The sequence below is a fragment of the Lepus europaeus genome, chromosome 6 (assembly GCF_033115175.1).
Source record: "Lepus europaeus isolate LE1 chromosome 6, mLepTim1.pri, whole genome shotgun sequence".
Lineage (NCBI taxonomy): Eukaryota > Metazoa > Chordata > Mammalia > Lagomorpha > Leporidae > Lepus > Lepus europaeus.
The window spans coordinates 92,497,026-92,524,943 of NC_084832.1; the positions used below are offsets into that span (position 1 = coordinate 92,497,026).

The following is a 27,918-nucleotide window of genomic DNA, read 5'->3' on the forward strand; positions in this document are numbered from 1 at the left end:
GTCTTTGACCTATTTTGCATTACTTTTTATTTACAGTTTGGTATAAGGAACCAACTTTTTTTTTTTTTTTTGGGCAGCCATATAATTGTCCCATTACCATTTGTTGGAAAAAGTGTCCTTTCCCCTTTGAATAATCTTGGTACCCTTGTCAAAAATCATTTGACTTTAAATATATGGCTTCATTTCTAGACTGAATTCTGTTCCACTAATTGCTTTGTGTATCTTTGTGCCAATACTGCACAGTCTGTTTAATGTTGCTCTGTAGTGGGTTTTTTCTTTTTCTTTTTTTTTTTTTTAGGATTTTTTCTTTTTCTTTTAGAGGTAGAGAGAGAACCTTCCTCTGGTTCACTCCCCAAATGGCCTCAATGGCTGGAGCTGATCTGATCTGAAGCCGGGAGCCAGGAGCTACTTCTAGGTCTTTGATATGCAGAGGCCCAACTACTTGGGCCACCTTCTGCTGCTTTCCCAGGCAAATTAGCAGAGAGCTGGATCAGAAGTGGACCATCCGGATGTTGTAGCTGCAGATCGGATGTTGGAGCTGCAGATCGTGGCTTAAGCAGCTATGCCACAGCACTGGCCCCAATAAACTTACATTGTAATTGCATCTCCCACAGCCTTTTTGAAGTCCCCTGCTAAGAGCATAGCAGGTTAAAGCAAGTTAGGACAGAAAGTTGAGCTGGGACTTAGACCCAGGGACTCAAACTCAAGTACTTCTGTATGGAATGTGAGCATCCCCAGTGGCCTCTAAGCTGCTGTGCCACATGCATGCTTTCAGGTTGTTTGCTGCTGGTGGCAATTTTGATCACTTGGTTCATGCAATTTATTGTTGTGGTTCAGTGACTAGTAGGTTTCTGTTCTTAATTGAGTCACTTCCAGAAGATAGTTCCATGCCCTGCTTGGTGCCAGAGAGAGAGATAAGACATAAGGTTACTACCCCCAAATTTAAAGTCTAAGGGTATGTGGTCAGAATATTTGTAGTGCAGTAAGGTGTTTGTTTTAACAGAACTCTATTGAAACTACAGTGGAAGGAGCCAGCATTGTGGTATAGTGGGTCAAGTTGCTGCCTGTGACACTGGCATCCCAAGTAGGTGCCGGTTCAAGTCCTGACTGTTCCATTTCCAATCCAGTTCCCTGCTAATGACCTGGGAAAACAGCAGAAACAGTGTTTGGGCCCCTGTCACCCACATGGAAGACCTGGATAAATTTCCTGTCTCCTGGCTTCTGCCTGGCCCAGCCCTGGCCATTATGGCCATTTAGGGAGTGGATCAGCAGTCAGGAGATCCCTCTGTGTGTATCTCCCTACACATACCTACAGTGGAAGAAACAGTCAAGCCTGTTGAGGGGGTGGAATTTGGGAAGGTTCCTTGAACAGAGCTTGGAATGCATGGTGCAGATTGACAGGTGGATAGGTTTGGGGGGAGGGATGGAGGGGTTATCAGGAGGAGCTAACAGCTTGAGTGGCAACATGCCAGAGGTAAAAGGGAATGTCAGATACTGAAGGAGCTTATTTAGAAGATGGATGGGAGTGATAAGAGATTAGGCCATGTCAGTGGCATGATGTTGGTAGATATGAGGTTATTCGATTAATTTAGATTTGATCCTGAAGGCTGGAGTTTTCAAAATTTTTCTTTTCTTTTATTTGAGAGGTAGATTTACAGACAGTGGGAGAGACAGAGAGAAAAGTCTCCGTCCACTAGTTCACTTCCCAGCTAACCACAATGGTTGGAGCCGAGCGATCCGAAGCCAAGAGCCAGGAGCTTCTTCCGAGTCTCCCACATGGGTGCAGGGGCCCAAGCGCCCTGGCCATCTTCTGTTTTCCCAGGCCATAGCAGAGAGCTGGATTGGAAGAGGAGCAGCTGGGACTAGAACCAGGGCCCATATGGGATTCTGATGCCGCAGGCGGAGGATTAGCCTACTGCGCCACAGCGCTGGCCCCTCAAACTTTTCAAAATGCCGTGTGTCACTTTATTAAAAGAAAATCTTGTATGCAGAAACTCAGTATATAAAATGAAAAATGAAGCACTGTTTGAAAATTGGTGTGATCAAATTGCTCACATTTAAACAGGGGAGATCTAGTGGAGAGCAGATCTGGTATATTATCTGTATGCAATAAATATTTGTCAGCTGAATGGAAAAATAATCTCTGCAGAATAGAAAGTTCACTTTGCTTTTCGTATAGCAGACAGGAGTCAGAAGGACTGAAATGTAAGGCCATGTAAGAGGTGACAGGACTTGAAATATGAAAGGCGACAGATCAGATGAGAGCCCTGTTATGGGTTTAGGAGACAGTTCACTGGAGGTGCTGGACAGTAGCTTATGATAGGAAGTCTAGCACAGTGGTATCACTCACAGGGCATTGTTTTCCTGTTTGGGAGTTCGCGAGGGCATTTTTGGTCAGAGATTGAAAGGTGCAACCTACCATTCAGTACATAGGAGCTGTCATGCTAGATATTAGTACATAGGATGTTCCCAACAATGAAGAATTTGTACTTACCGAAGAACTTCTCATGTAGATGGAAAATATCCCTGTTTGAATTTAAATCCAATTAAGTTTTATATATAAACACAAATAATTTTTGCTGTGTTTTAACGTAAACCAAAATTTTTAGGAATATAGTTGTCATGTTAATCTAGGAAATATACATTTAATATTGCTTGGCATATTAGTAAGAGGTGGATTGTTGTTTTTTTAACCATTTTGGAAAATTCTGTATCAGATTATCCTTGTAACTTTATACAACACTGTATGTCAGTCTGTATTTGCACCTTAAGCATCTACATTTAGGAACAATAATCCATTTTGTTTTCTAGTGAGGTCATGCTTAAGCATTTATATTTTGAAATGTATTTTGTTGTAGGTTTCTTGTTAGATCTCTCCTTTTTTTTTTCCCCGCCTTGCAAAAGCTTTATTTCTACTTTATCACGTCCTCACTTGGACGCCGAGGCAAGGTCTCCTTTTGATTACAGTTCAATAATATATTGGGGGGCCCACACTGGGTTAGTAGGCTAAGCCTCCACTTGTGGTGCCAGCATCCCATGTGGGTCCTGGCTCAGGTCCCTGCTGCTGCTCTTCTGAACTAGCTCTCTGCTTGTGGTCTGGGAAAGCAGTGGAGGATGGCCCAAGTGCTTGGACTCCTTACCCACTTGGGAGAGCTGGAGGAAGCTCCTGGCTTCGACAGGCAGGGTGGATAGTGAGAGAGAGAGACAGAGAAAGGTCTTCCTTTTTGCCGTTGGTTCACCCTTCAATGGCCGCTGCGGCCGGCGCACCGCGCTGATCCGAAGCCAGGAGCCAGGTGCTTCTCCTGGTCTCCCATGCAGGTGCAGGGCCCAAGGACTGGGGCCATCCTCCACTGCCTTCCCCGGCCACAGCAGAGAGCTGGCCTGGAAGAGGGGCAGCCGGGACAGAACCGGCGCCCCCACCGGGACTAGAACCCGGTGTGCCGGCGCCGCAAGGCAGAGGATTAGCCTGTTAAGCCATGGCGCTGGCCGTAAACTATTTTTTTTAAAAGGATTTATTTTACTTATTTATTTTTTTTAACTTTTTAAAATTTTTTTTGACAGGCAGAGTGGACAGTGAGAGAGAGAGACAGAGAGAAAGGTCTTCCTTTGCCGTTGGTTCACCCTCCAATGGCCGCCGCAGCTGGCGCGCTGCGGCCGGCCCACCGCGCTGATCCGATGGCAGGAGCCAGGTGCTTATCCTGGTCTCCCATGGGGTGCAGGGCCCAAGGACTTGAGCCATCCTCCACTGCACTCCCTGGCCACAGCAGAGAGCTGGCCTGGAAGAGGGGCAACCGGGACAGAATCCAGTGCCCTGACCGGGACTAGAACCCGGTGTGCCGGCGCCGCAAGGCGGAGGGTTAGCCTAGTGAGCCGCGGCGCCGGCCTATTTTACTTATTTGAAAGGCAGAGTTGAGAGAGAGAGAGAAAGAGACAGACACAGAGATATATCTTCCATTCGCTGGTTCACTTCCCAAATGGCTGCAACAACCAGGGCTGGGCCAGGCAAAAGCCAGGAACCTAGAGCATCTCCTGGGTGTCCCACGTGGGTGCAGGGGCCTAAGGACATGGGCCTCTTTATCTACTTTCTTGGGAACATTAGCAAAGAGCTGGATTGGAAGTGGAGCAGCCAGATTTGAACTGGTGCCCATATGGGATTTGGGCATTGCAGGCGGCAGCTTAACCCATTACACCACAATGCTGGCCCCCGTGAACTACGTTTTATAAAGAAGGGAGCATAGAGTCTGAGAAAGTTACATTGCCAGCCTAGTATTACCTCTGGTATTCTGACATGGCGACTGCCTAGATGCTGTTACTGTTTGTTGAGATGAGGACAATTGAAAGAGAATTGTGTCTGATTGACATGTTAAGTTTGAGGTGTATGTGGGATTTTAAATTAGAGATGTGTAGTAGACAGTTGTAAATGGAGATTGGGTGTTCAAGAGAGAGTTCTTGTCTGGGGAGGGGAGGGGAATAACAGTTATCATTTATTGAGGAGTGTGGTGGTCAGGATAACAGATTGTAGAGCCAGACTGGGTGTTTCCTGGTACCATGCCCAGTACCTGTGTGATGGTGGGCCATTTACTTAAATAGCTCTTGAACTCAGTTTTCTCGTTCTTATGGATATGTAACAGTACCTACCCTGTGACTTCATGTGAGAATTAAATGCCTTAAAAGTTGTAAAGTGCCCAAAGAGTGCCAGCTTATAACTTGTGCTCAGATTAGCCATTGTTACTCACCAAACATTTTTTTATGTCAAGAATTATGAGTTAATATATGAATTGATTGGCCTTTACAAAATCATATTTCCATGAGAAAATTGAAGCTTGGGATTTAATACCAATTTGGGAATCAGAAGTATTGTAAGTAATAACTAATCCTAAGTTGGACAGGATTGGATCAGATTCTAAACAAAGTCCCCAGATGAAAACTGTATGCATTGAAGTGTGAGGTTTGGGCTCAAGAAATCTGAGCTGGTGAAGTTCAGCAAGGCTACAAGAGTTGGGGCCTTATCTATGGTATAGTAGAAGGTTTGGGAGGTACAACACATTCTCTTTCTCTCTTTTTTTTTTAAAGATTTATTTTATTTATTTGAAATACAGAGTTACAGAGAGAGGTTGTGACAGAGAGAGGTATCTTCCATCTGCTGGTTCACTCCCTAGATGGCTGGAGTGGTGCTGATCCGAAGCCAGGAGCTTCCTCCAGGTCTCCCATGTGAGTGCAGGGGCCCAAGCACTTGGGCCATCCTCCACTGCTTTCCCAGGCCATAGCAGAGAGCTGGATCGGAAGAGGAACAGCCAGAGTAGAACCGGCACTCATGGGATGTCCACCCTTCAGGCAAGGGCTTTAACCCACTGTGCCACAGCACTGGCCCTACAACACACTCTCATCCTGGCTCTAGGTCCAACTTTTGGCTTTTGGACCTTGGCAGACCTCTTTCTTTTTCTGAGTTTGTTTTCTTATTTTCAGCTGAAACAGTTTGTTTGACTTCTTTGTCTTTTGTGGTTCTAAGCCCAAGGTCTTCTGGGAAGATGCTTCTGAGGGATGCTTGGAGTTGCTGGGTCAGGGAGGGAGGTAAATGGTAATTTTGAATGGGAGAATCAACATTAAGAGCCTTCAGGAACGAGTGTACCATGAGGGTAAAGTTGTTTAGCTTACTTAAGTAAGTTTTAGTATACTTTAATTCTTTCTGAATTGTCAGGTTTTGAATTTAAGGGGAAGTTTGTCCAGAAATCTTAAAATTTAAGTACATCTCTTCAAATTTTGAGACCTACATTTAATGCTGGCCTAGCAATATTCACATAGTAATTTTTTTCATTATTAGGCTTGTTATAATTCTTAAGTTAACATTAAGAAAAAATCTTCAAAGGACAAGGAGGGAGGAAGGGGAAGAAAGATCTTCCATCTGCTGGTTTATTCTCCACATGCCTCACAAGAGCCAGAATTGGACCAGGCCAAAGCCAGGGGCCAAGAACTCCATCCTGGTTTCCCTCATTAGTGGCAGGTGTAGTCACTTCCTCTATCTCCCCATCACTGTTTTCCCCAGGTAACCTCTTGAGGTGCTGTCACTGTACATTAGTTTTTATTTCTTAGACATTTTTGTAATTGACTTGCATAGTGGGCAATCTTTATGTTTGCTTTTGGTCCTGCTTCTACTCGGCATAGATTCCTTCATGCTGTAGCATGTATCAGTAGCTTATTTCTTGTTTCTTTTTTTGGAGGATTTTTTTTTTCCCTTTTGAGATGCACAGTGACAGATGTCTTCTATCCACTAGCTAACTTCCTAAATGCTGAAGCCAGGGGCTGGGAAGTCTGGTGTGGGAATCTCTGGTGTGGGTGGTGGGAACCCTAGTATTTGGACCACCATATGCTGCATCCCAGGTGCATCAGCAGGAAACTGAATCAGAAGCAGAAGTGGAGCAAGTCAACACCTACTCCGGTTTTTTCCTTTTTATTGTTCAGTATTCAAGTGTGTGGGTATAATTTGTGCATTCTACCTAATGTTGCATATCTGTGTATTATTTTTGGGACATGTGGTTTCATTACTCTTGTGTGGATAACTTTAGGATGTCCAGGTCATATGGTAGGTAAATGTTAAACTTAAAAATTTTACTTTTTGTGGCTATGTGGGGTGTTGAGATGCAACAGTTAATAACTGTTACTGATTGCAGCACTGTTATCCCATATTGTAGTGCTAGGTGGAGTCCAGCTGCTCCGCTTCCACTCAGCTCCCTGCTAATGTGCCTGGGAAGGCAGCAGAAGGTAGCCCAAGACCCAATTACTAGGGCCCCTGCCATCCATGAGGGAGATCTAGCTAGAGTTCCTGGCTCCTGGCTTAAGCGGGGACCAGCTTTTGCTATTGCAGCCATTTAGGGACTGAACCAGCAGATGGAAGAAATGCTCCCTCCTGCCTACACAGATACGCCATCACTCTGTCTTTCAAATATATCTTAAAATTTTTTTCTCAAATTTTAGAATCATTTTAGATTTACAGAAAACTTACAGGGCTCAACAAACTTGGCAAACTTCCTGTAATGAGGTAGATAATAAATATTTTAAGCTTTATTGATGGTGTTTCTTATACTACTCTGCTGATGTAGGACCAAAGCAGTCATAGACAAGTAGTACATGAATGGGCATAGCTTTGTTGCAATAAAACTTTATTTGTAAAAATAGGTGGTAGGCTGAATTTGGCCCTTGAGTTGTGGTTTGCAGATCTCTGCTGTAGACTCGTCACTTAGCTTCCCTTTGTTTAGTCTTAACACAAACCTGACGTATTTGTCCAAACTAAGACATTAACAGTGGTACAGCACTGTTAACTAAACTATGGAATTTACTTGTATTGCAATAATTTTCTCCATTTTTAAAATTTCAAGATTCATAGCATACTACATTATATTTAGTCATATCTCTGTTATTATCAGTATGAACTCATTAATGTTAATTTCATTTGTTGGCCTTTTTTTTTTTAAAAAAAAAAGATTTATTTGAAAGTCGAAGTTACACAGAGGCAGAGAGGGGGGGGGGTTTCACTCCCCAGATGGCTGCAACAGCAGGAGTTGTGCTGATCCAAAGCCAAGGGCCAGGAGCTTCTTCCAGGTCTTTCCCAGGCCATAGTAGTGAGCTGGATCAGAAGTGGAGCAGCCAGAACTCGAACAGGCATCCATATGGGATGCTGGCACTGCTGGCGGAGACTTTACCCATTATGCTGCAGCACTCTCTCTCTCTCTCTCTCTCTGAGAGAAAGAGATGTCTTCCATTCACTGATTCACTACCCAAGTGGCTACAACAGCCAGGACAGGGCCAGACTGAAGCCCAAGAGCCAGGATTTTCATCTGGGTTTCCCATGTGGGTGCAGGGGCCCAAGTACTTGGGCCATCTTCTACTGCTTTCCCAGCTGCATTAGCAGGGAGTTGGATCAGAAGTGGAGCAGTTGGTGTCCATATGGGATGCCTGCACCGTAGGCGGAGGCTTAACCCTCTATACCACAGCGCTGACCCCTTCATTTTTTATTTTATTTGTTTATTTTTGAAATTTATCTACTGGTTTACTTCCCAGATGCCTGCAACAGCTGGAGCTGGGTTAGGCCAAAACCAGGAGCGAGGAATGCAGTTTGGGCCTGCATTTCCCATGTGGGTGGCAGAGACCAAAGTACTTGAGCCATCCATCACCTATTGTCTCCAAGGGTATGCATTAGTAGGAAACTAGATCTGAAGCAGAATGGGGACTTGAACCTAGGTACTGTGATGTCCCAGCAGAAGCTTAACTGCTGTGCAAATACCTGTCCCATGTTTCCACCTTTACAGAAACTTGTTTTCCAAAATAGCTTTGCCAGTTTTTATTTTATTTTTTGAAATTATTTATTCATTGTATATGAGAGGCAGAGAAACAGAGTCAGAGCTCCCATCCACTGCTTTACTCCCCAAATGCCTGCAATGTCTGGGCCAGAGCAAGGCTGAAGCCTGGAGCCAGGATGCTATCCAGGTCTCTCAGGTGGCAGGAAACCAATTACTTGAACCATCAGTGCTGCCTTCCAGGGTCTGCGATAGCAGGAAGCTGGAATCAGGAGCCAGAGCTCCAGATGAAATCCAGGTACTGTGATGTTGGTGCCAGACCCCTCAAATCCTTTTAGTAGATTTTAAAAATAGATTCCCTTGGAGTTTCTACATAGATTATTATGTTATCTGTGAATAAAGACAGTTTGCCTCTTATTTCTTTTTCTTCCCTTATTGCACTGTCTAGAACTTAGCATAAAATGTCAGATAGTAGGACAGATTGGACATTTTTTCTCGTTCCTCTTCTTATGGAAAAGACTTTAGTCATTGAATGAACATTTCCCTTTTTATTTCTTTCTGAACCCATAATATTTTTTTTAACGTATTTGACAGGTAGAGTTAGACAGTGAGAGAGACAGAGAGAAAGGTCTTCCTTCCCCCAAATAGCCGCTGTGGCCGCCACTGTGCCGATCCGAAGCCAGGAGCCAGGTGCTTCCTCCTGGTCTCCCACGTGGGTGCAGGTGCCCAATCAACAGGGTCATTCTCCACTGCCTTCCCGGGCCACAGCAGAGAGCTGGACTGGAAGAGGAGCTGTTGGGACTAGAACCCGGTGCCCATATGGGATGTCGGCGCCGCAGGATTAGCCAAGTGAGCCATGGTGCCGGCCCCCTGAACCCATAATTTTCTAAGGAATATTAATATGTTGGAAGTGTAAATTTTAAAATATTTTAGAACTTTTTTGGAGAGCTTTTGTTGATTTTTATTTTAATTCCTTTGTGGGGAGGAATCAGGAAAGATACTTTGTGTTCCTTATAGCCTTTTAAACTGATTGAGACTTGTTTTGATCCTAGCATATGATTTCCTTTGGTAAATGTTCGTGTCCAGTTGAAAACAGTGTATACTGTACTGTTAGTGGCTGGAGTAGTCTATAAATGTCAATTCAGAATTTTTATCTTTTACTACAGAAATGAAAGAACACAATTCATTTTCCTCTTGCCTGAATTCTTAGCGTGGGTCTGAAAATCCTGCCAGCTCTTTCTTCTAGCTGAAGAGCAGTCTCCTGATTGGAATGACAGCTTTGAACTGGAAGACATTATTTCATTAGTGCGCTAATCAACCACAGAGATTACCTGATTGGCTACTTAATAATTAAATGAAGTTGTTTGTAATTCTTTGAGCATACACAGAACTAATTAAATTAACTCTTTGCTGCCCGTCATGCCTGGGATATTCTTGTGTGAAAACGGAAGGGCCTGAAGTCCTTCTTGAGAACTCTGGTGAGGTAAACAAGCAGATATTTCTGTCATTTTCCAAGGAAAGTACTTTGTTTAAGAGGCATATTGAGTACAAACAAAACAAACACAAAATGCAGGTTCAGAGACTGTAGCTTTGAAAGCTTTTATTTTATATAAAAGTTTTATTATTTGAGAGTCAGAGTTACAGAGAGGTCTTCCATCTGCTGATTCACTCACCAAATGGCTGCAAGGGCTGGAACTGGGCCTATCTGAAGTCAGGAGCTTCTTTTGGGTCTCTCACCTGGTTTCAGAGACCCAAGTACTTGGGCCATCTTCCACTGCTTTCTCATGCCATTGACAGAGAGCTGGATCAGAAGAGGAGCAGCCAGAACATGAACTGGTGCCCATATGGGATGCTGGCCCTGCAGGCATTGGCTTAACCTTTCCCCAGATAGCTGCAGTGGCTGGAGCTGAGCTGAACCAAAGCCAGGAGCCAGAAGTTTCTGGGTCTCCCACACAGATGCTGCTTTCCCAGGCCACAGCAGAGAGCTGGATTAGAAGTGGAGAAGCCGTGACTCGAACCGTTGCCTATGTTTAATGCTGGTACTGCAGGCAACGGCTTAACCCTCTAGGCTAAAGTGCCGGCCCCCAGGAGATTTCAGTGCTAAATCCTTTCCTTAATTATGTTCAACATATTCTTGTAATATCCTAGTAGTGTGAGATAAACAAAAGAGAATGCCACATTGAATTATACTTCAGAAGTGATGTCCAAAGCATACACTAGAAACAGAATTGCAAGGGTTTTGAATAAGATGAACATATTTCAATATCTCCTTTATATTAAGTGTATGAGATAATGGTTGAAGAAATTAAAATATAGGGGAAGTTAGGTACTTTGTCGAAAAATGTGTCTCAGCAGGGGGTGATTTGCTCCTTTTAGGACTTTGACAGTGTCTGGAAACTTTGTTTTTGGTGTTTTTTTTTTCCCCCCCATTGTGTCTCAGGCTTCTTTATTTAAAAACAAAGTGATGTGGGGATTAAAACCAAGAGCATCATTGAACCTCACCTTCCCGCCAACCAGTTCCCAAAACTCCTTGCCCCACTCTTTGTGTTTCGAATGCTTTAGTGAAATGAAGAACTGAATCCCCAAAGCCCAGGTTCTCTCTCCCTAGCATCTCCCCAGACCTCTGCCCCCACCCCAGGTTCCTGGGAAGGGCGGGCAGCTCAGTTTGAATGCATGGGGGAGCCCAGAGCAGGGGTAGGCACAGAGGGGAAGGCTTCCCCCTCAGGGAAGAGCATTGGCAATACAGGGTAGCGAAGTGAGGGCTGCCATAGCCTGGGGTACCAAAATGGGGCCCCGGTGCCAGAGAAAAGGACATAGGCCCCCCTGCAAAGGGAGAGCCGGCAGCTTCAAAATCCTCTCATTGGGAACAGTCACTGCTTGATCGTTTGCTCTTCTGGCGCCGGTTACAGAACCACACTCGGACCACGTCTTTCTCGAACCCCAGCTGCTGGGCTATGTGGCTGATCTGCTGCAGCATGGGTTTTGGGCACTGCAGGATCATGTTCTCCAAGTTGCCTCTCACTCAGTTCTCAATACTCGTTCGCTTTCTCTTCCGGGCCTGCATGAGGGTCTCCACTTTGCAAATCTCCTGAAGGTTCTCGTTGTTGTCGGCCTCTTTCACCCATTTCTGCAGCAGGGGCCGCAGCTTACACATGTTCTTGAAACTGAGTTTTAGGGCCTCGAATCCACAGATGGTGGTTTGGCTGAACACCTTTCCAAAGAGAACCCCCAGGGTGAGCCCCACGTTGGTCTGAGTGTAGCCCAGAGTGATCCTCTTCTGCTTCAGGAGCTTGGCAAACTGCTTGAGTTCTTTCTGTAGAGCTTTCATGTCCTGGGACCCCTCGGGGGTTTGGTGCTCCAGTTTCTCCTCCTCCAGCTTCACAGCACCAAGAGGCGCAGTGCAGGGCTCAGGGGAGGGACCCTCTGACAAGCTCCCCACCCTCCCCCTGCCTCACCCTCCGGCTGAGAGGTCTCCAGGCCGCCCTGAGGCACCAGGCCCACGGCGAGCTGCAAGCAGTGGAGCAGTGAATCATTGCTCTGCAGAAGTCATACTGCGGTGGGCACGCGGGAATCCCCCACACCTTGGCGCCCGGATGGCGAGCCCACCGGGAGGGCCTTGGAAGCTCAGCCAGGTCCAGGGGTCCACCCAGCCTGGCTGAGGCTCATCACCTCCACCGCCCGGCAGGGGCCGAGAAGGCAAAGTCTGAAGCCAGGTGTCCCGCCATGGGGGAAAGAGGGCCCCCCGGGCCTGGTGAAATAAGGGCTCTCCAGGAGACTCTGGAAACTTTTTCAAAGGATTTATTTGAAAGGCAGAGCAATAGAGAGATCAAGAGAGATCTTTCATGTGTTGGTTATGTTGGTTCACTAGGCCAGGCCAAAGCCAGGAGCCAGGGTCCCAACTACTTGAGCTGTCTTCTACTCCATTCCCAGGTACATTAGCTAGGAGCTGGATTGGAAGCAGAGTAGATTGGGACTTCATAAGTCCACTGTACCACCTGAGCCTATGGAGACATTTTTGTTGCCATTTATCAGGGGAATGGAATTAAGCCAGTGTATAGGGGCCAGGGAATAGTCCCAAATACCCTGCAATGCATAACAGCTGGTTGGAACAACAGCAGCAGCAAACAACAAAATCCAGGCTCTGAAATCTCAGAGCAGTACTGAGTTTGGGAAATATTGGGCTGAAGCCAGCTCATCTTGAGTTTTTAGATGAGAACATGTTTGCAAAACATGGCCTTTGGTGATTGACACTCCTGTCATCAGCTGTACAGGTAATCACTTCTTTTCAAGTTATTTTTTAAATTGAGGTAACATCTATATAACTAGGCCTAGCATTGTGATATAGTGGGTAAGGCCGCTGCCTGCATTGCCAGCATCCTGTATGGGCACTAGTTTGAGTCCCAGCTGGCTGGCACTCACTAGTCTGCTGTCTATCTCTATGGATTCTAACTTACTTATGTTATTTGTGTGTGTGTGGGTGTGTGGGGGGGGGTTGTTCTGGAAAGAACACAGAATAGGAAGCCATGAGAGTGAACCTGGCTTCCCTGTTCATTCTTTTCATGTAACTGTGTGGTTTGGACAAGCCATTCATCTGTCTTCACCCTCTGTTTCATTTTTATTTATGTGACCACTGCCACAGTAACCAGAAAGCCATCTTTCTTTTCTTTTTTTTTTTTTTTTTTGACAGGCAGAGTGGACAGTGAGAGAGAGACAGAGAGAAAGGTCTTCCTTTTGCCGTTGGTTCACCCTCCAATGGCTGCCGCGGTAGGCGCTGCGGCCGGCGCACCGCGCTGATCCGATGGCAGGAGCCAGGTGCTTCTCCTGGTCTCCCATGGGGTGCAGGGCCCAAGGACTCGGGCCATCCTCCACTGCACTCCCTGGCCACAGCAGAGAGCTGGCCTGGAAGAGGGGCAACCGGGACAGAATCCGGTGCCCCGACCGGGACTAGAACCCGGTGTGCCGGCGCCGCAAGGCGGAGGATTAGCCTAGTGAGCCGCGGCGCCGGCCCCCAGAAAGCCATCTTTCTTTAAATGAGATGTTTAAAGTCTGAAATTCTAGCCCACATGTTGTTACCTCAGCATTCTTGTTGGACATCTCTAGCGATTTTTTAATCCTGTACTGATTTTTCTCTCACCAGGGATGTTTCTGAACCTCCTTTCCAGGTCCTGAATTAGTATCCTTATGCTAATGTGTTTGGTATTAGAAATTGATGTTAGTTTCACCTCAAATAAAAGAATAGGGAGAGGTAAAGATGATGCATCCCAAATATTAATTTGTCCTATAGCTAAATGTAAATGTATTTTGGATTAACTAATTTAGCACCTATTTTTTATTACTTTTTAAATAAAAAGACATATTCTTTTTAAAAAATATTTATCATTTATTTGAAAGGCAAAGTTACGCAGAGGCAGAGAGAGAGAGAGAGAGAGCGTGCGAGAGAGCGAGCTTTTCCATATGCTGGTTTGCTCCCCAAATGGCAGCAATGGCTGGAACTGGGCCTATCTGAAGCCAGGAGCCAGGAGCTTCCTCTGGGTCTCCCACACAGATGCAGGGGCTCAAGGACTTCAGCCATCTTCTGCTGCTTTCCCAGGCCATAGCAGAGAGCTGGATTGAAAATGGAGCAGCTGGGCCTTGAACTGGCACCCATATGGGATGCTGGCACTGCACTGCCATAGCACTGGCTCCTGAAACACGTGTTCTTATATTCTCAATACTACCTAAAAGCTTCTAATGGCTTTCTATTGCATTTAGCAAACATTCTTAATTTCTTTCCATTGTATATAAGGACTCCCACAAAGTCTTTTTGCTTCTATGGTTTTGCCGTGTACCATTCTCTGTTAGCCTGTGTTGTAGCCACTTTCTGTTCTCATAAAGACTGAGCACCTGGGGTCAGAGCTAAGCCAATCCCAAGTCAGGAGCTGCTTCCACGTCTCCCACACAGGTGGCAGGGGCCGCAGAGCTTGGGCCATCTTCTGCTTTCCCAGGCTATTAGTAGAGAGCTGGATTGGAAGAGGAGTAGCCGGGACATGAACTGGCACCCATAGGGGATCCTGGCGCTGGAAGTGTGAGCTTAGCCTACTGTGCCACAGTGCTGGCCCTGTTCTGCTCCCTGCTAATGTGCCTGGGAAAGCAGTACAAGATGCCCTGCCACCCAGGTTGGAGACCTAGATGGAGTTCAGGCCCCTGGCTTCAGCCTGGCTCCTTCCCTGGCTGTTGGAACCATTTGGGGAGTGAAGCAGAGGAAGGAATATTTTGGTGTGTTTGTTTTCCTGTTTCTCTGTGCCTTTCAAATAACTTTTTTTTTTTTTTTAAAGATTTCTTTGAAAGGCAGAGTTAGAGAGAGCGGAGAGCGAGAGATCTTCCATTTGCTGATTCAGTCTCCAAATGGCCGCAATGGCTGGAGCTGAGCTGATCCAAAGCCAGGCGCCAGGAGCTTATTCCAGTTCTGCCACGTGGATGCAGGGACCCAAGTAGTTGGGCTGTTTTCTATGCTTTTCCAGGTTGGAACAGAGAGAGCTGGATTGGAAGTGGAGCAGCCGGGACTAGAACCGGTGCCCATCTGGGATGCCGGCGCCACAGGCAGAGGCTTAGCCTATTATGCCATGTGCTGGCGCCCAAGTAAATAACATCTTTTAAAAAATTGGATTTAGAACCAGGAGGGCCAACTTCAGCAGATGGTAAGTAGACAGCCTAAGACTTAACCATTCTCTTATTGCTTCATAGTTTTGAAGTCTGTTTTATCAGTTAGACACTAAGTTCTTTGTAATTAGTATGTATTAAACTTTTTAGTATCTTGTACTCTGCCTTGCATGGACTTTTGCATTAGACACACAGTAATTTTTTTGGATTGAAAGTGTAATGTGAAGGCATTGCTTTTATAAGAATAATTTAATCCCTTATTTTATTTCTACCTACCTTATGGGAAGAGACCTGGAGGGCAAATGTTGATTACTTGTGCAATGGGTATATAAAAAGAATTGGGAATGGGACAGATGAGATGCAGAGAATTAGCAGAAGGCTGCAGATGGTGGTTTAGCACTTTGGAATGAGTCCATCAGTTCCTGCTGTCCAATCCAGCATGAAAGATCCATCTGGGCTTCCCCTGAGTGTAAGAATGTGACGTAATGGACATAGGATGTGAAAGCTGAGTTTCAATGAAAATAATTATCAGGTTGGAGCAAATAGACTTGGAAATGCTAAGTATAGAGACAAGGTGAGAAGAACAGAATACTTGGATTAGGTCACTCTTTAATATATATACTCTGTCCATTTATTTGTAAATACAGACCCATGGCACTTTGGTTCTTTTATTAAATTTTAAATAAATATTAAAATTCAACACAATACCTTTCCTCGCAAAACAGGTTATTGTGAAAATTTCAGAAAATTGAAATAAGCAAAAGAAAACAAAATAACACGTATTTTAAGAATAGGTGATGTCCTTATAATTTATGAGCATGAGATAAAATTCTTTTTGGGGGCAGGTATTTGTACAGTGGTTAAAACACTTGAGACGCTTGTATCTCATATTGAGGTGCCTGGGTTGGTTCTGCTCCTGATTCCAGCTTCCTGCTAATATATGCCCTGGTAGGTCCAAGTAGTTGGGTCCCTGCTGCCCACATGGGAACCCATGCTTGAGTTTCGGGTTCCTAGCTTTTGCCTGGCCTAGTCCCAGCTGTTTTGGGAATTGGGGAAATGAAACAACATGTGGGATATTTCTTTCTTTCTCTCTCTCTCTCTCTCTGCCTCTCCTTCTCTCTGTGTACTCTTTCAAATAAATAAGTCTTTAAAAAAAAAAGAGAGAGAGAGAGAGAGGGAGAGGGAGAGAGAGAGGTCTTCCATCCGATAGTTCACTCTCCAATTGGCCGAACGGCTTGAGTTGCCCAATTTGAAGCCAGGAGCCAAGAGCTCCCTCCAGGTCTCCCACACGGGTGCAGGGGACCAAGGACTTGGGCCATCTTCTACTGTTTTCCCAGGCCATTGCAGAGAGCTGGATCAGAAGTGGAGCAGGCAGGTCTCAAACTGGTGCCCATATGGAATGCCAGCGCTTCAGGCCAGGGCATTAACCCACTGCGCCACAGCGCCAGCCCCATGTGGGATATTTTTGTCTGTCTCTTACTGTGTCTCTGTCTTTTCAATAAATAAAAAAAGCAAAAAACTTTAAGAATGTTTTATGACTTTTTAGAAGTGATGGATAATGAATATTTTTCATGTTACTATGTAGATTTACACTATTATAATTCAGATGTGGTTATTCTGTCATTTAACCATTTCTGTATTGGACATATAGGTTTCCCCAATCTTAACAGTTATGAGATGGCATCTTTGTACATGTATGCACATGAGTCTCTCCTTAGGAAAAAAAAAATTCATAGTGAAATTTCTATTGTCAAGGTTATTTTCCAGCTGATTTTGTAAAGTGATGTTTGGTTTTGTATTTTAATTATTTGAGAGGGAGAGAGAGAAGGAGACAGGGTTCTGATATACTAGTTCACTCCTCCAATTTGTGCAAGAACTGGGGCTAAAGTTGGGATCCTGACATGCAATCCAAGTGATCCACATGGATTCCACGTGGTTGTCAGGAACCCAGTTTCTTGGGCAGGAAGCGAGAGTGAGGAACCTGAGCCAGGAATCAAACCCAGGTACTTCAGTGTGGGACATTGACAATTTAACCTTTAGGGTGAACACCTGCCCCTGGAACTGGTTCCAGGTCTCCTAAGTGAGTGTTAGGGACTCAGATACGTAGGTTGTCCTCTGTTGTCTCCCAGGGTACTCATTAGGAGGAAGCTGCATTGAGAGGTAGAGCTGAGCAGGGGTTTGAACCCAGGCACTCAGAAATGGGATGCTGGTGTCCCAAAGTATGGATTAACCATCCCACCACAGCACCTGCCTTAAAATAATGTTTCTGATTGTCATGACTAACATTCTAATAATTTGCCTCATTGTCAACTAAGGGATGATCCAGAGCTGAGGCTGGACTCTAGTGTTCTTATCTATTGACTACAGCTAGAAATGATTGGAGAAGGCTCATTTCTATTTATTTAGGCTTCCCAAAGTAAATAGAGTAATAGTAATTGTCACCAGTATGCCTTTTTAAAAAAGATTAATTAATTTAATTAATTAGGCAGAGCAACACAGAGGCAGAGAAAGAGATCTTCCATCCACTGTTTCACTCCCCTAAATGGCCACTACTGCCCAGGCTGGGCCAGCCTGAATTGTACACCTTTGACCTTGTTTGAGATTGGCTTTTTGCAGGGATTAGATCTGCCTGTAGTCTGTCATGGGGCTAGTTTAGATGAAGGTTATCTGTAATGGAATATGGGCCTCCTATAAAGGGAACAGGGTCAGAAAATTATTCTTGTCAGGGAGAATAGGCTGGAGAACAAAGCAAGCAAGTTTATAGTTCTGACCTTGAAAGCCAGAGTGTAGAGGGAAATAGGTTAAGATGTGAATTGACAACAGCAGAGGCTGTGACTCTATAAGATTTCACTGTTTCCAGGCAAATACCCTTAAAGATTCAGAGTGTATTTTGGTGGCTTATCATACTCTTCAGCATGTCCTCAGTGTGCTGTCTGTGCTGTGATTGTCTCACTTGATGAAGCTGATGGATTTGTGAAGCACGGCAAAGTGTTTGGTGTGAGTGAGGATCACCTTTGCTTCAGGACCTTATGTCTGGTCTTCATTTTTGTTTGTTTTAAGGATGTATTTATTTGAAAGGCAGAACAAGAGGGAGGGAGAAACTGATCCTTTATCTGCTGGTTTACTCCACATATTGTCTACAACAGCTAGATCTAGGCCAGTCCAAAGCCAGGATCCAGGAACTCCATCTTAGTTTACCAATGTGGATGGCGGGAGCTCTAGTACTTGTGCACCTTCCACTGCCTTCCCAGGTGCATTAGCAGGAAGCTGGATTGGAAGTGGAGTGCTGGAACTTGAACTAGGACTTGAGCTGGTACTCTTATGTGGGATTCTGGCATTAAAAGCACATGGCTTAACCAACTGCACCACAGAAACACCGGTCCCCCATTGGAATTTAGACTGTTGTTTTGGACCTGCTTTTCTACCTGATCTGTAAACTGCTCTAGAGTAGTCCAGATTGCACATGTATTTGGCAGAAGGGTTCTTAATCATTTTAGGTCTCTCAGAGCACAGAGATTCTTCTTGATTTTAGTAGTTTGAAGTATATTCTAAGTACTTTGTTATTGATTGTGAATTCTCTAAATTAGCAAGTAGTACACCTAAAGAATTTTGAGCAGATGGAAGGTTTTTTTTTTTTTTTTAAAGATTTATTTATTTATTTGAAAGTTGGAGTTACAGAGAGAGAGAGAGAGGTCTGCCATCCGTTGGTTCACTCCCCAGATGGCTGCAACGGCTGGAGCTGCGCCGATCCGAAGCCAGGAGCCAGGAGCTTCTTCCAGTCTCCCATGTGGGTGTAGGGGCCCAAGGACTTGGGCCATCTTCTACTGCTTTCCCAGGCCACAGCAGAGAGCTGAATCAGAAGTGGAGCAGCTGGGTCTCGAACCGGCACCCATATGGGATGCTGGCACTTCAGGCCAGGGCTTTAACTCGCTGTGCCACAGTGTCAGCCCCTGCAAGGTTATTTTTGTAATGTTCTTACTCATAGCTTCACCTGCTGTCTAGGATGGGACTAAAATGGTGGAGGTGATGAGTTGGAGTGTGTGGGGGAGTTAGGAGGAGATTATAGTTTGTATTCCCCTGGGTCTGTTATTAATTTGCTGTTAGCCTTTTTTAGTGATGTATCAGTGATGAATTTTTGAAATGTGGTTCATAAGGTGAGACCTTCCTATATACAGTGTAAAAATATTTTTAATTAAATTGTCTCATACATGGGTTATATGGAATGTATGTAAGATGAATGGTTAATTTATTTAGAAGCCATTTGTATTAGTGCTTACAGTGCCTAGCAGTGGGCACTTAAAATGTTTTTAAAATGAATGGATAAATAAGCACTTTTTTCCCCTTTTTATGTTTTTGGCTTTTAGTCTGCGTTATGGACTTTTTATCGTTTTTTCTCCTTGATTTCAACATTCTTCTCTGGCCTTAGGCCCAGTGTTTTAATTCCATTCAGCTGCTGAAGCAGGAACATTAAGTGAACTGCTTTCAGCTATAGATTTCTAGTAAAGAATTGTGCAACTTACAGAGAACTCCAGTGTGAACTGATACAAGGCTGGCATTTTGGGTATGATTCATTAGAGTCCTGGCAGTAAAACATAGGTCTTAGTTTCTTTGAAAATATTTTGTATGTTTCTCTAGAGGATATCCCCAAATAACATTTTCTGGATAGTTCCAAGACAGCGATTTATAATCCTCAATTTCATAAAATCTTAGGATTTCTCTAGTTACTTTATGATGTTGTGAATCTCAGGGCACTCAGTAAAATTTAAATTCACTTTCAGAAATAATTTCATATGAAAGGATACAGAGGACAAAACTAAAGTATAATACAGTATTTGAAATCAGTTCTTTTACCATGAACTAGAATAAGGAAAGATGAAACTTACATGATAAAAGAGTCAGACTGTCTTGTTTGCTCCCCAAAATGTGTTAATGTAGAGTAGGCATATAATTTAATATTATGTCTAAAATACATGAGTAGTGTACATCACAAAATTTAATGGCCAAACAGCAGAACTCTGGAAGGAAGTGTGACCTATGATACTTCCCAATTTTAGTAGAAATTGGAAAATCCAGCATTTTGTATTCCAGAAAATACTGATGGTGCAGCATCTACATGCCAAACACTAGGTACACAAGAAGACTTTTATTATAATACAGTTTAGAACTGTTTGGCTTTCTGGTCTCTATAACAAATAATGGTGTTTGATTTCATGTGACGGATGTTAGTACATCTGGAATCAAAGGTAGGCTTTAGCAAATCTTCAAAATGATTATTAATAGTGGATTTAGAAATTCTTTTTTGTTTTGTGAGTCAGGAATATGGAATAGGGGCAGGTGCTGTGGTGCAGTGGGTTAACGCCCTGGCCTTAAGTGCCGGCCCGTTCTAGTCCTAGCTGCTCTGCTTCCAATCCAGCTCTGTGTTGTGGCCTGGGAAAGCAGTGGAGGATGGCCCAAGTCCTTGGGCCCCTGCGCCTGCGTGGGAGACCCGGAGGAGGCTCCTGGCTCCTGGCTTCGGATCGGATCTGCGCAGTTGCGGCCAATTGGGGAGTGAGCCGGTGGATGGAAGACCTCTCTCTCTCTGTCTCTGCCTCTCCTCTCTCTGTGTAACTCTGACTCTCAAGTAAAAATAAATAAATCTTAAAAAAAAAAAAAAAGAATATGGAATATATATCTCATAAGTTGTTTTCCTTTCTTAGATGTTTTTTAATCCCTTTTTTTTGGGGGGGGGGCGGTAGTTGTTTCCTTGGCTCTAAAAATTGATGAACTCTAATTTACTAACCCTCTGATAAAATGGGTAAAGCCCGTGTGATATTTTAGGATTTTGGTCTCATTCATTCTAGGTTGCTGTTGTTCAGATCTTGGTATTTCCTATGGGTAGTCATGATTTATCTGAATCTTCCAGTTTGGACCCTTAGATTGTTCCTGTGGCTTTGTTTCCTTTAAAAAATAGAACCAGTGGATGTAAACTTTTCACATTTATAGTTATTTTTGTAAGAGAAATTCTTGAAGCTATCTTTAACAGTTGTATAACAATCTTCCTTCCTTCCTTCCTTCCTTCCTTCCTTCCTTCCTTCCTTCCTTCCCTCCCTCCCTCCCTCCCTCCCTCCCTCCCTCCCTATTTATTTATTTATTTATTCATTTATTTATTTATTTATTTGAAAGGCAGAGTTAAAAAGACAGAGGAAGAGACAGGGAGAGAGAGTCTTCCATTCTCTGGTTCACTCCCCCAAATGACCATAACAGACCACGCTAGGCCAGGCTGAAGAAAGGAGTAGTTAGGAGCTTCATCCGGGTTTCCCACAATGGTGCAGGGGCCCAAGAACTTGGGCTGTCCTCCTCTGCTTTCCTAAGCATATTAACAGGGAGCTGGATTGGAAGTGGAGCAGCTGGGACTCAAACAGGTCTCATATGGGATGCTGGTGCTGCTGGCGGTGGTTTATCCCACTATGCCACAGCACCAGTCCCCATTATAACATTTTTTTTAAAAAGATTTATTTATTTATTTGAAAGTCAGAGTTACATAGACAGAGGAGAGGCCGAGAGAGAGAGAGAGAGAGAGAGAGAGAGAGAGAGAGGTCTTCCATCCGATAGTTCACTCCCCAGATGGCTGCAACGGCCGGAGTTGCGCCCATCTGAAGCCAGGAGCCAGGAGCCTCCTCCGGGTCTCCCAGGTGGGCGCAGGTGCCCAAGGACTTGGGCCATCTTCTGCTGCTATCCGGGGCCATAGCAGAGAGCTGGACAGGAAGTAGAGCAGCCGGGTCTCAAAACCGGCGCGGCACTTCAGGCCAGGGCGTTAACCCACTGCGCCACAGCACCAGCCCCATAACAATTTTAAAAAAATGTATTTATATTCATTAAATAAAAGTTTAATAAATGAAAAAAAAATGTATTTTGGAGCCAGTGCTGTGGTGTAGTGGGTAAAGCCACCACCTGCAGTGCCGGCATGCTTATGGGTTTGAGACCTGGCTGCTCCACTTCTGATCCAGCTCTCTGCTATGGCCTGGGAAAGCAGTAGAAGATAGCCCAAGTCCTTGGCCCCTGCACCTACATGGGAGACCCAGAAGAAGCTCCTGGCTCCTGGCTTTCGATTGGCCCAGCTCTGGCCATTGCAGCCATTTGGGAGTGAACCGGTGGATGGAAGACCTCTCTCTCTCTCTCCCCCTCCCTCCTTCACCCTCCCTCCCCCTCTCTCCCTCTTCCTCTCCTCCTCCCTCCCTCCCTCTCCCTCTCCCTCTCTGTAACTCTGCATTTTTTTTTTTTTTTTTTTTTTTTTTTTTTTTGCTTTTGAAAGGTGAGAGAGGAGAGCTCCTATCCACTGGTTCACTCCCCAAATGCCCACAGAGCTAGGACTGGACTGGCCAGGAGCTGAAACAGTCCAGGTCTCCTTTGTAGGGGGCAGAAACCTAATCACTTCTGCTATCACCACTCCACTCAGAGTCTCTCTCCATTAGCAGGAAGCTGGATTCAGGGCTTGATTTGGGTCTTGAACCCAGATAGCCCAGTATGGGATGTGAGCATCATAACCTGCATCTTAACTGTTTGGTTAGATATTTGCTCCAGTATGAAATCTTTTGAAGTCTGTTGGTACATATGTCACATTGACATTGCTGTTATATATATATTCTCTTACAAAAGAGGGACATTCTTTATATTTTAATAATTTATATGGCAACAAATGCCTGTAATAGTCATGGCTGGGCCATGCTGAAGCTAGGAGCCAGGAACTCCATCTGGATTTCCCATGTGGGTGGCAGGGCCCAAGTACTTAGATCCATTATCTGCTGCCTGCCAGGATGCATTTGCAGGAAGCTGGATCAGAAGCAGAATAGCCAGGAGGGTTTTGGCCTCTGGCAACACTGAAGTATTGGGGTGGGTATGGGGTGGTCTTTGTGTTACATTAAGAAAGTGTTTTGTGCTCTTTACTTCCTCTCAGACAACTATGGTTCACTAGTGGCATTTTTGTAATAATTTTCTGTTTATTAGCAATTGTGAACTATGAAGCAAATAACAACATTAGTTAAAATTACATGGAAATTTGTCCATTAAAGTATTTTTTGGTCTTTCTAGTCATCAGTTGAGTTATATGTAAATACGATTATGTTATGGAATGAGAAAGCATCATATAATTGTCAACATTTTGATTAAAGAATTTTTTTTAAAGATTTATTTACAGGGGCCGGCGGCCCGGCTCAATAGGCTAATTCTCCACCTGCAGTGTTGGCATACCGGGTTCTAGTCCCGGGCGCCGGATTCTGTCCTGGTTGCCCCTCTTCCAGGCTAGCTCTCTGCTATGGCCCCGGAGTGCAGTGGAGGATGGCCCAAGTGCTTGGGCCCTGCACCCCATGGGAGACCAGGAGGAAGCACCTGGCTCCTGGCTTCGGATCAGCGCGGTGCGCCGGCCGCAGCGGCCATTGGAGGGTGAACCAACGGCAAAGGAAGACCTTTCTCTCTGTCTCTGTCTCTCTCTTTCACTATCCACTCTGCCTGTCCAAAAAAAAAAAAAAAAAAAAAAAAAAATTTTACAGGGGCTGTGGCATAGCAGGTAAAATCCAGTGCCACAGGCGGCTGGTTCTAGTCCCGGCTACTCCTCTTCCAATCTGGCTCTCTGCTATGGCCTGGGAAAGCAGTAGAAGATGGCCCAAATCCTTGGGCCCCTGCACTCATGTGGGAGACCTGGAGGAGCCTCCTGGCTCCTGGCTTTGGATTGGCGCAGCTCTGGCTAGTTGGGGAGTGAACCAGCGGATGGAAGACCTTTTTCTCTCTCTGCCTCTCCTCTCAGACTTTCAAATAAATAAATTAATTAAAAAATTTACTTACAGACATATCTTCCATCTATTGGTTCATTCCTCATATGTATGCAACAGCTGGGTCTGGGGTAGACCAAAGCCAGGAGTCAGGAACTGCATTCTGGTCTCCCACGTGTGTGTCAGGGTCCTAAATACTTGGGCCATCTTTGGCAATCTTCCCAGCAATCTGGATTGGAAGTGGAGTAGCCAGGACTCATAACCGGCACTCTGGTATGGGATACTGGTATTACAAGCAATGGCTTTGTGCCCCACAACACTCACCCCAGTTAAATTGTCTGCTCATTTCTACTCATTATAATCACTTTTTAATGTTTATCACATGCATTTACTTCATTATTTTTATCATAATAGCCTTTGGGGAGCAGTTTTAGGTTCAGAGCAAAAATTGAGAGAAAACATAGATTTCTCATATAACTCATCTCTAGGTCAAAGATCTTTTGTTAACAAAATAGTAAGGATTCCTTTCTCCTATCCCCTGTATCATTGAGTCATTCATTTAACTTATACCAAATACATTGTTGCAGCTTTTATTTTGAACAAACTTACTTGTTAAATTAAAAATTAAAAAAGTAAAAGCTTTTATTTTACTTTCACTTACTTGTTCTCCAGTGGTCTTCTTGATGTAGATTCAGGTTTCTGACTTTTATTGGTGTTCCCTTTTGTTAAGAACTCCTTTTAACATTTCTTACAAGGCAGATCTATTGACCACAAATCTTTTTAATTTTTGTCTGAACAGTTTTTTATTAATGAATTTTTTTTTGAAAGAGAGCTCCCACTCACTGCTTCACTCCCCAAATGCCCACAACAGCCAGGACTGGGCCATAACAGGCTGAAGCCAGAAACTCAGTTTGGGTCTCCCATGTGAGTGGCAGGGAGCCAAGTACTTGAGCAGACACTTGCTGCCTCCTAGGGCACGTGTTACCAGGAAGCTGCAATTGGAAGCCGAGCTGGCACTCAAATCAGCCACTCTGATACGGGATGCAGGCTTCCCAAGCTGTCTTTTAACCAATGTGCCAAATACCTGCCACTAAGAAACTGCTTATCCTCCTTCAGTTCACAAGGATGATTTCACAGGGTACAGAATCTTTGGGTGTTGATTTCCCCTGCCCCCAGCAGTGTGTTATTCCACTCTCTTCTTATTCCATGGCTCCTGAGAAGAAGTTAGATATGTTTCTTAGCTTGTTCCTTAATGGGTAAGTTTTTTTTTTTTTTTCTCTTGCTGTCTCTCTAACGTACTGCAGGATTTCCCTTTTTTGATTTGCTGTAGTTTAAATATGATGTGTCTAGGGGTAGGTTTTTGGTGTTTGGTGTTCACTGGAGCTTCCTAGAATGGTGGTTAGGTATCTGACCTTAATTTGAAGAAATTCTCAGTCACTGTTTCAAATATTTCTTTCTTTCTTTCTTTCTTTCTTTCTTTCTTTCTTTCTTTCTTTCTTTCTTTCTTTCTTTCTTTCTTTCTTTCTTTCTTTCTTTTTTTAATTATTTGAGAGGCAGAGTTAGAAAGAGAGGGAGAGACAGAGAGAACTTTCCAACCACTGGTTTACTCCCCAAATGGCTGCTATGGCTGGAGCTGGACCAATACAGGCTGATCCAAAGCCAAGAACACTTGGGCCTGCTTTCTCAGGCCATTAACAGGGAACTGGATCAGAAGTAGAGCAGCTGGGACTTGAACCCATTATGTGATGTTGGCGCTGCAGGCAGCAGCTTTACAAACCACTACACCACAGCACTGGCCCCTCAAATATTTCTTCTTTCTTTCTCTGCCTCCTGGTACTTCATTAGGTTTATGTTATACCTTTTTGTAGTTGACCTGCAGTTGTTGCTGTTTTGTTTTTTAAAATCCTTTTTTTTTTTTTTTTGCTTTGATGTTCTCAAGCTCAGAAATTCTTCATTTCTTCCTGTCTGCTGATGAGCTCATCAAGACATTCTTCATTTCTGTTACTGTGTTTTTGATGTGTAGCATTTCTTTTTGGTTCTTAATTAGAATTTCCATCTCTGCTTTCATTGCCCATCAATTCCTACATGCCATCTACTTTACCCATTAGAGCCCTTAGTTTATTAATCCTAGTTGTTTTAAATTTCCTGTTTGATGTTTCTAGCATCTCTGCCATATCTGGGACTGATTGTAATGTCTGCTGTGCCTCTTTTAATTGTGTTTTTTGCCTTCAGTATGCCCTGTAATTTTTCTTGAGAGCAGGACCTGATGTGCTAGGTGACAGGAACTTCTGTAAACAGACCTTTAGTCTGTGATGGTACAGGTTGGGGGAAGAGCAAGAATTCTGTGGTCCTGTGATTAGGGGCTTACTCTTAGTGAGCCTGTGCCCCTGGACTGTGAACCTCACTAGTGCTTTTCAGTTGCAGGTCCCCTTCCACTCCACCCCCCAACCTTTCCCATGCCAAAAGTGGATTAGAGTTCCCCCAGTTAGGCTTTTATAATATCCCACTGGAAGTGGGTTAGGCTGTGGTTAAATAGTTTGTCCTGGGGGCAGTCCTTGTTAAGTGCTCTGGCATATTTCAAGTGGTTCCTTTTGGAAACACTAGGGAATGTTTTTACCCCTGTTATACAAAAGATCCCCCACCCCTACTCCCTGCCAACCCATACGTATGTCTCCTTAGAGTTAAAACTCTCCAATTTATCCACATTGAGCCAACTGCAGTTGTTACTTGCAGTTTAGGTTTTCCTACTTAGTACTCTCCCTCACAAGTGGTCTGGTTCAGCTGTGAGTCTCTACATTCCCCAGCTCTCTCCTCGATTTTGGGGACAGTAATTTTCCATATGCTTCACTTCTTTGCTGAATCTAAGAAGAGTTGTTGCTTTTTCACTTTGTTCAGCTTTTTATTTGTTGTTTGGTGGGAGCCAAGACTTCCAGTCTTCCTTCCATGCCAAACTAGAATCCCGTTGTAAAAACCTCAATGTGCAGAAGAAATACCTTGCTTTTTTCACCATTGTGTTTTCCATGGTTTAGGTTTTGCCTCCCCTTACTCTCCCTGTGCCTTACTGTCCTTGAGCTGATGGCATGGAAAGCACACCTGCCAATATGTTGCTTTTACATCAGGGTGTGCTAAGGGATGAAAGGTACTTTCAGAGGACAGTTGGAATGTTTCAGAATAAAGACCATTTGTAAAATGTTATATATTTATTTTGATCTTCAAATTGACCAGCCGACTTGGGTCTGTTGTATTTATGTGTTAGCTGTAGGCATTAATTGAAGGAATATTTATTAATTGCTTACTATGTACTAGAAATTTTTTCAAGATCAAAGCTATGACGTAGATCTTGCTTTTTGGAGTGGCATAATCTAGTGGTTAAAATTCATGTTTTGTGTTACGTATGCTTTTTGTTGTTGCTGTCTTTTAAACCTTTATAACTTCATAGGTTTCCTATTTTTCTGCAGTTTATTTATTGGCAAAACCAGGTCTTTCTTTTCTTTCTTTTTTTTTTTTTTGTAGGCTGCTAGTTTGGAAGTTGCTGATTTTATCCATACTGAATCACATAACATGTTCCTGTCTCTCAAGCATATCCTCCTATAAATAGGTAGTTAAGTTCAATTAAATTCAGATTTATTTTCCTTTCTATACGGGCATGATTTTTAAAAAATATTTATTTTTATCTACTTGAATAAGAGTCTGGGAGATTTTCTATCTGCATTCCCCTGAAGCCTGCAACAGCCAGGACTGGGCCAGACTGAAGCTAGGACCCTGTAACTCCATCCAGGTCTCCCATGTGGATAACAAAGCCCAAGAACTTGAGCCATCATCTGTTGCCTCCCAGGATGCATCATCAGGAACCTGGATCAGCAAAGGAGCCAGGACTCAAGCTAGGCCCTCCAATATGGGATGCTGTCCTTGCAGCTGAGGCTTGCCCCCTTTCAAACAAATAAACAAATAGCTAAACAAATATATTGATTAGACAGCCACTAACACCTTAGATGATCTGAAATATACTATAATAAAGTAGATTTGGGGCCATAGCGTATATGCATTTTCAGTGATCAGTCTAAAGAGTACTGAGTGGGGCCAGTGCTATGGCGTATCTGGTAAAGCCTCCACCTGCAGTGCTGACATCCCATATAGGCGCCAGTTCAAGTCCTGGCTGTTCCACTTCCAATCCAGCTCCCTGCTAATGCACCTGAGAAAGCAGTGGAAGATAGCTCAAGTGTTTGTGCCCCCTGTATCCATGT

General features: G+C 44.1%; 1 protein-coding gene and 1 pseudogene across 1 annotated transcript in view; one reads left to right on the forward strand and one right to left on the reverse strand.

Moving 5' to 3' along the window:
• The window catches only part of LOC133761774 (chromatin remodeling regulator CECR2), a 151,660-nt gene that overhangs the window by 16,108 nt on the left and 107,634 nt on the right, over window positions 1-27,918 (forward strand). The gene's annotated exons all lie outside the window — the stretch shown is intronic.
• Window positions 10,952-12,016, reverse strand: LOC133762421 (POU domain, class 5, transcription factor 1-like; annotated as a pseudogene).